The sequence below is a fragment of the Argentina silus genome (assembly GCF_951799395.1).
Source record: "Argentina silus genome assembly, chromosome: Y".
In the NCBI taxonomy this organism is placed as follows: Eukaryota; Metazoa; Chordata; class Actinopteri; order Argentiniformes; family Argentinidae; genus Argentina; species Argentina silus.
Genome location: NC_139654.1, coordinates 25,981,118 through 25,990,272, shown reverse-complemented (window position 1 = coordinate 25,990,272; position 9,155 = coordinate 25,981,118).

The window sequence follows — 9,155 nt, the reverse complement described above, 5'->3', positions numbered from 1 at the left end:
TCCTGTGGGGCCAGGGCTGGTTCTCGATATGCCTGCCCTTGCCATCTCGTCCTCGGGGCAGGCGCCGGCCTCTCCTCGTCCGGCACCACGGCTCCTTCCGGGCGCCGGGGGGGTTGCCGGGGCTCCCGCGGTGGGAGGGAGAGATGGTCCTCCGCCAAGGTCACGGCGGCCGCGAGATCCTGGACCCAGGCGGCGGTCCGGGCCGGGATCCCCATGAGGAACTGCTCCATCACCACCCGGTCCCCGACCTCCTCCGCCGAGCTGTTCCTCGGGTCCAGCCGCTGTCCCGCAGCCGCTGTGCGTAGGCAAAGGGCCGGTTCCCCTCCTCCATCGTCAGGGCCCGGAACCGGCAACGGTGTTCCTCCGGGGTGAGGCCCAGGTGGTCTCGAATTGCCCGGGCGAGGGAGGGATAATCCCTCTGAGCGGCCGCTGGCAGGCTGTGGGCAGCGAGCTGCGCCTCACCTGACAGGAGGGGCAGCAGATGGTATGCCCACTCGCCGCCCGGCCACCCCGAGATCCTCACCGTCCCCTCGAACACCGCCAGTAACGCCTGCAGATCGTCTAGGTCCCCCATTTTCTGGAGGTGGACTTTGGGGGGACCTTGTGCCGACCCGGGCACCAGCCCCGCCTTGATGGCCCCGACGAGGTCCCGGAGGAGGGCATGGTCCTCAGCCCTCGCCATCACCATCTCCCCCACCGCGGACTGCTGCTCCTGCTGCAGGTGGGCCTTCTGCTCCAGGATAAGGGTCATCCTGGAGATGGCTGCACTTAATGTCTCCATCTCCTCTGTGTCCCAGGTTGGGCGCCAATGTAACAATGTCCTAAACACAGAGGCGGACTCGGTGGTGGTGATAAGGGACAGTATCCCGTTTATTTGGAATTTTGCTTCTTTTCTCCGGTCCTCGTCGACTTTTCTGACTTTTAGCTTTTCAGCCTTCTCTTCTCCCTCTTCGTCGCTGTCGTCCAACCCCTTTACTGAAAGCAGAGGCACACACATCTTAAACCATTCGTTAACGAGGCTTCATTCGCAACAGGTGTGCGACAAAGCCTCGCTTCCGCACCTTGGCCACGGTCCTGTAGCACCCTCTACAGGCCGAACGCTGCATGTCCCCCCACAGATGTTTTTTGGCAAAGTCTAATCTGGCCTTTCTATTCTTGAGGCTTATGAATGGTTTGCACCTTGTGGTGAACCCTCTGTATTTGCTCTTGTGAAGTCTTCTCTTTATGGTAGACTTGGATAATGATATGCCTCCCTCCTGGAGAGTGTTCTTCACTTGGCTGGATGTTGTGAAAGGGTTTTTCTTTACCACGTGAAGGATCCTGCGATCATCCACCACTGTTGTCTTCCGTGGACGTCCAGGCCTTTTTGTGTTGCCGAGCTCACCAGTGCGTTCTTTTTTTCTCCGAATGTACCACACTGTTGATATGGCCACTCCTAATGTTGCCGCTATCTCTCTGATGGATTTTTTTGTTTTTGCAGCCTAAGGATGGCCTGTTTCACTTGCATTGAGAGCTCCTTTGACCGCATGTTGTGCGTTCACAGCAACAGCTTCCAAATGCAAATGCCACACTTGGAATCAACTCAGACCTTTTACCTGCTTAACTGATAAAGGCAGGTGACAGACACAGACGGCCAAGTAAGGGCTTTTTACTGCTCTAGCCAAATGAGGGACAGGTGTAAGCATCAGGGTTGGAATATGAATGGATGTATTGATATTCTGATCAACATGGATAATAGCATGGAAAATGTTGATTTTTCTTTTTCGAGCTGGGAAACATAGGCCAACTGACTACTTGTTAACTTTTTGTATACAGTAAGGCTGGGATAGGTTATATTTGGTAATATTGCACTGTATAGGGAAATCAGACACACAACTTCAATGACTAATACCTTTGGACAGGGCAACCTCCAGATTAACCAGAATTACATAGTATGAATAAACAAAACTCCCCGCTGCAGCTTAATACTACATGTCAGCCATAGAGAACTAATATTCTATACTGGCCGATAAAATCTTCGAAAGGAGGGGTTCATGGATCGAAATCCTCTCTTTTCCGTTGATTTGACATGGAATAGATATGTTTGTGTATGCACATTTGTCGAGTGTGTTTTATGTTCTGTAGGTGTGTGAGAGTCTGTAATGTCTGGTCTAGCCTTGTATTTAATGGTTATCATACGAGGAGTGCATAGTTCAGTGGTGAGGTCACTGACAAGCCCTCTCTCACTCCAGTTTACTTGGACCCAGAGAGGGTGTGGGTCTGCCTGTGTGTCTCTGTCTCTCAATAGGACAGGTGTAGTGTGAGATTCAGGCTTGGTGTCGTAATGTGAGTGGGAGTGTAGAGATGTCATATGAACTCCATACAACAGAGCCCAGCACAGGTAGTATCTCCTAATGGCCCAAGGGTGGAGTAGAGAATGAGGTCCCATCATTCCATTTGCAGTATTGTACATTGGTATGTCTTTGATACTATTGTTTTTTAATAAGGGAGACTTGGTGTCAAAACAGCAAGGTTAAACATGGTATACACTTTCTCCATAGCTTTTGCTACCCTCTCTCCCATCCCTTAAAAATAGGCTGGGTATCAGTTAGAGCTAGGGGAGAGGGAGGATGGGAGAAAGGGGGAGAGGGTAGAGGGCAGAGGGAAGTGTTGGTAGGGTGGACCCAAGTGCGGATGGATAACTCAAGACGAAAGATATAGCAAAAGTTTCTCTTTAATGAGAGGTACAAAGGCATATACTTGAAAAAAAGGATAAAAATAAAAGTGGAAAAAAACAGTCTCCATAAATTAAGGTACACACTTCACGAAACGGCGAACTAAGAAATAATAATAAACAGGCCAACAAGTACAAGGCAACGGGGTAAACGACTAGATAATACGGACAACAGACTGGCAGGCAGGATACACTTACGATCGGACAGGGAGAATCTCTGACAAAGACACAGGGGAACGAAAGGGCTATATATACGCAACACAGGGCAGGAAAACCCAGGTGATCGGAATGAGTAGTGATGAGGCAGCACTGGCACCGGACCGCCAGAGGAGGGCACCAGAGTCACCAGAACAGCAACCTCAGGTGTGACAGAACCCCCCCCCCCCGACAAATAGCACCAGCCGTTACTTGGGTGCCCCAGGATGAAGGCAGCGGAAGGCAGTAATCAAGGTGGGGTCCAGTATATTCCGCCGGGGCACCCAAGTCCGTTCTTCCGGCCCATACCTCTCCCAATCCACAAGATACTGTAAACCCCTCTTCACCCTTGTACAATCCAAAATCCGGTGGACAGTGTAGGCCGGCTGTCCTCTGATGAGACGTGGTATGGGGGCAGGGCGGGGAAGGGGAACTAAGTCCAAAGTCCTGGTGGCTCCCGGGTGACCAGTGAGGGAGGAGATGTGCGCCCACTGGAGTGGCCGCGTGTGCGCAGCCTTGGGAACATAGAGCCTCCCCGGGGGACCCCCCCCGGAGTCGGGCTCCCGCCTCAGGGCCGTCTTCACCACCCACATTCGATGCCCCAGGACACAGGGGCGAGGATGAGAGCCTCCGGGACAATGGGGTCAGGGGTGTCCACCAGGTCCACTGGATCAAACTGACAGGAGAGTGCGCCTGGTTTAGTGTAATTCGATCCGGGGCAATAAGAGATTGTGAAGTTGAACCTGGTGAAGAACAGAGCCCACCTCGCCTGCCGCGAGTTCAACCGCTTGGCCCCCCGGATGTACTCCAAGTTCTTGTGGTCCGTACACACTTCAAATGGCTGGACGGCGCCCTCCAGCCAGTGCCTCCACTCCTCCAACGCCAGCTTAACCGCCAGCAGCTCACGGTTACCCACATCGTAATTCCTCTCTGCTGGGGACAGCCGACGGGAGAAGAAGGCACAGGGATGAACCTTACCGTCCTTGAGGCATCCACCTCCACCACGAAGGGCTGGGCAGGATCCGGGTGCCGAAGGACCGGGGCGGAGGTGAAGTGCCGCTTGAATGTGGCGAAGGCGTTTTCCGCCTCGGGGGACTAAGCGAATTGAGGTAGACTCGAATGGGTGAGGGCGGTCAAAGGGACGGCCAGAGCACTAAAGCTACGTATGAACCATCTATAAAAATTTGCAAACCCCAGGAACGTCTGCAGCTGTTTCAGGGAGGAGGGCTGGGGCCAGTCTAACACAGCCTTGACCTTGGCAGGGTCCATACGCAGCTCCCCCCTGGAGACGATAAATCCAAGGAAGAAGACAGTATCTTCATAAAAAAACGCACTTCTCCACCTTCACATATACAGTCATGAGAAAAAATTAGGACACCCTATGAAAACCTTTGTCTTCTTCAACATATTCAAACATATGGACATTTGATATTCATTTGAACAATATTGAAAAATTGAGGTAATATAACTAAACAAATACAACTGAAACAAATTATTTAAAAAATTATTGGTAAAATGTAATTAATAGAAATGCAATCTTCTTGTGAGGAAAAAGTTAGGACACCCCTACATTTAGTTCCACTTAAAATGCCTAAAATTATAATAAAGAGCACCACATCAGGTGCAAATGATTAGAACATCGTTACAGAGGATTTTGGAGGAGCCTGTCCTATTTAAACCTCAGATATTTAGTTTGGTTTGCTCTTGATTGTTGAAGTGAGTTGCATCACCATGGCGAGATCAAAAGAGCTCTCTGAGGCCTTCAGAAGAAAAATTGTAGATGCATATGAGTCTGGGAAGGGATATAAAAAGATCTCCAAACTATTCGAAATTGGCCATTCCACTGTCCGGAAAATAATTTACAAGTGGAGAACATTTAAAACCACCACCAACATGGCCAGGTCAGGCCGCCCAAGCAAGTTCAGCCTAAGAGCTGACCGAAAGATGCTTAAAGAAGTCTCCAACAATCCCAGAATGTCATCACGAGACCTACAGGTATCTCTTGCCACAATTGATGTCAAAGTACATGCATCCACCATAAGAAAGAGACTGAACAAGTTTGCATTACATGGGAGGTGTGCAAGGAGGAAACCCCTGCTGTCAAAAAAAAACATCAGGGCAAGACTAAAGTTTGCCAGAGAACACCTAGAGAAAGACCAGAACTTCTGGAACAATGTGCTTTGGACAGATGAATCCAAAGTTGAACTATTTGGGCACAGTAAGAGTAGACATGTTTGGCGCAAAACCAAGACAGCATTTGAGAACAAGAACCTCATACCAACTGTGAAGCATGGGGGTGGAAATGTCATGGTTTGGGGCTGCTTTTCTGCAGCAGGGCCTGGTCAGCTCACCATCATAGAATCCACTATGAATTTTGTATTGTATCAGAGTGCTTGAGGAAAATGTGAGACCATCTGTTCGAAAGTTGAAGCTGAAGCAGATGTGGACCATGCAACATGACAATGACCCAAAACATTCCAGTAAATCTACCAAGGAATGACTCAAGAAAAATAAATTGAGAGTTCTGGAATGGTCAAGTCAAAGCCCGGATCTTAATCTTATTGAGATGCTGTGGATTGATTTGAAACTGGCTGTGCATGCAAGACACCCCTCGAACATCACACAGCTGAAAGAATTCTGCAAGGAGGAGTGGGAAAAACTTTCTCCCAATTGATGTCAGAGACCTGTAGACAGTTATAAGAAACGTCTAATTGAGGTTATTTCAGCCAAGGGGGGCAATACTAGCTATTAGGGCATAGGGTGTCCTAACTTTTTCCTCAGTAGGAATTGGCATTATTGTTAATTTTTCGTTAAATAAATGATTACAAAGTTACATTTTCATAGTTTTTTGTTCAATTACATCCCCTTTATCTATAGACATTGTTAGAAAGAAGATAACATATTGATATGTCCATATTTTTAAGAGAATAACTTAATATTTTGGGGGGTGTCCTAACTTTTCTCATGACTGTAGCTGATGACGGAGAAGGCATTTAAGAACCTGGCGAACATGCTGCCTATGTTGGGCCAGGTCCTTAGAAAAAATAAGAATATCGTCAAGGTAGACGAAGACACATTGATCCAGGAGGTCACGAAGGACGTTGTTGACTAACGCCTGGAAGACTGCTGGGGCGTTGACCAACCCGAAGGGCATGACGCAGTATTCGTAGTGCCCCCTAGGCATGTTGAAGGCCGTCTTCCACTCGTCCCCCTCCCGGATCTTCACCAGGTTGTAAGCATTTCGAAGGTCCAACTTGGTGAAGACCCGGGCCTGCTGTAGGGCCTCGAAGGCAGATGTTATCAGGGGCAGTGGGTAGCGGTTGTTAACCGTCACGTCATTAAGACCCTGGTAGTTGATGCATGGCCGCTGTCCTCCGTCCTTCTTGGCCACGAAGAAGAACCCTGCGCCTGCCGGGGAGGTGGAAGGGCGGATATGCTCTCAGATCTCAGGTCGGGACAAGGAGAACAGGCGACCTCTAGGGGGCATGGCATCTTGGCCAGTTGTTTGCTAAAGACCTCCGCCAGGTCCGAATACTCCGGGGGGACACCGGTCAGGGAGCTGGGGAGGTAGGTGGGGGTTGGGGGGAGAGGTGGGAGTTGGGGGAATAGGTGGAAGTGGGCGAGAGGTGGGAGTTGGGGAGGTAGGTGGAAGTGTGTGAGCGGTGGACCCCACCCCCAGAAAAAACTGCCCAGTGGCCCAATTAACCTGGGGATTGCTGGAAGCTAGCCAGGGGTGACCTTGGACGAGGGGACAGTCAGGAGCCTCAATAATGAAGAACTGTGTCATTTCCCAGCGAGCCCCTTCAACCTGGAAACGCACAGGGATTGTGATGTGATTGTGATGAAGCCGGTTCCCAGAGGCCGACCATCCAGGGCCCGGACCGGAATGGGTTCAGAGAGATTGATGAGGGGAACCCCCCATCCAGCAGCTAGACTAGCATCCATGAGATTCCCTGCAGCTCCGGAGTCGATCAGGGCCAGGACCCGCTGCGAGTCGGAGCCCCACTGCACCGCGACCCGGAGAAAAGTCTGGGGATCTCTAGGAACGGAGGGTGGAACCCGCTCTGCCAGTATCCCTCCAGATACTAGCGGGACCCTCTGTTTCCCGACTTATCCGGGCATGCAGCACAGCGGTGACCCGACCGGCCACAGTACAGGCAGCGCCCCTCGCTCAGGTGACACTGTCTCTTCGCCTTTGAGAGGTGCTCTGCCACCAACTGCATGGGCTCCTCCTGTGGGTAATCCATAGTGGAACGGTGGGACGGCTCCGGGTAGGGAGGAACAGGGGGAGGCGCGCCGCGTGTCGACCCTCGCTCACGGATCCTCTCCCGGCGACGGTTGTCCACCCGTAAGGAGAGGTCGACGAGGTTGTCCAGTTGCTCCGGGAGCTCCTGGAAGGCGAGATCGTCCTTCATCACCTCCGGTAGTCCCTGGGTGTAGAGGACGACCAGAGCGCTCTCCTCCCAACCTGCCTCCCTTGCCAGGGTCCTGAACTCCACGGCGTAGTCCGCCACAGAGCGTTCACCCTGCCGACAGGCCGTGAGGCGTCGGCCAGCCTCGTGCCCCGACGCCACCCAGGAGGTGTCGAATATCTTGTCAATGGCAGATGTCCTTGTCCTTGTCCTCTTAGCCCATGGCAGAGCCCGGCCCGTCAACAGGGTGATGATGTATGCTACTCTGGAGTGATCCGTGGGAAAAGATGAGATGCAGACTGAACACCAGGGAACATTGGGTGAGGAATTCTCTGCAGCCCTCCGGTCGTCTGTTGTAATGGTCAGGAGGTGGTAGGCGCGGCTCCCGTGCTGTGGCCTGGGGAGCTGGAGCTGGTGGTGTCGTCGCTGGTTCAGTGGTAGTCTTCTGAGCCTCCGACATGGAGCAAACCGCGCTGGTTAGCTGTTTCAGGCTCTCGGCTACCTGTTGCAGCCCTTGCTCATGTTGGGCATTCTACCTTGGGTCGCGAATCCTTCACGCATTCTGAGTACCTCCGCTGGGTCCATGATGGTCAGAGATTCTGTGTTGGTAGGATGGACCCAAGTGCGGATGGATAACTCAAGACGAAAGATATAGCAAAAATAAAGTTTCTCTTTAATGAGAGGATTGCGCAGGGTACAAAGGCATATACTTGAAAAAAAAGGGCAGCAAAGCCTGGAGCCAAATCAGGGACCCCAGCCACCCCAACCACAGCCTGTTTGAACTGATGCCGTCCAAAAGACAGAGCCTCCTCCGGAGCCTCAGGGCCAAAACTCAGAGGCTCACCAACAGCCACCCAGGCCATCAGGCTCATGAAAAAGCCTACTCCAGACTCATGACTTTACCCCCAGCACACCCACAGAATGGACTTACGGACCAACGGCACAGTGCAATTATAATGACATTCCACTGACCCACTTTACTTTTTACTATTTATAATGCAATTGTGTCATGTCTAATTTCTTATGTGTCCCCAACAACCGTCACTGTCCAACTGTCTCACTTGTCTTGTACTTATGTCACTTATTGTCTTGACCTTATTTCATTGCACTGCTTATGTTTTGTATGGTGCATTGTCATGGAACCAAGCATAAGAATTTTACTCCCTGCACTTGTGTATGAGACATAACAATAAACTTGAACTTGAAACTCAGGCGTGACAGGGATCAGCTTCAAACTGTTTTCTCTCAGCTTCATTCCTTTGCTTTTTTCTTCCCTCTAGGTCCCCCATTATCCCTCCCACATCCCCACACTCTCTCACACACACACTTCACAGCAATAAAAAATAGCAGAGAACTCAGCGTCTTTCCAGGCAAGATTACAGATGGACAGCCGATGACGAGAGGGAAGGACAAAGAGAGAGAATGAAACAGAAGATGGATCTGCTCCCTCTTTGTGATTCAAACAGTATGGTAAATTTCTATAGCAAATAAAGAGGGAACATTCCACATAGGACAGGACAAGGAGGCCAATTGTGGATGTTCCATGGGAGGACAGGTTGATGTAGAGAGGGAGTAGGACCGGCAGATGGCCAGAGGTTGATTTGTGAGGGGAGTGATGTGGAGAGGTTCTTGGACGTTACATGGGGGGATCGGAGCTTAGAGGAAGCAGATAACCAGAGCATGAAAAACAGGAAATAGTAAATAAGGAGTGCAGGGGGTGATGTAATGTTAACCAATTGTGGACATTCCATGTGGGACAGGACAAAGAAGTCAAAAGTGAGTTATGGAAAGCAAATACACATATTCCATGAGAAAACAGGATAAGGGATAGAGGG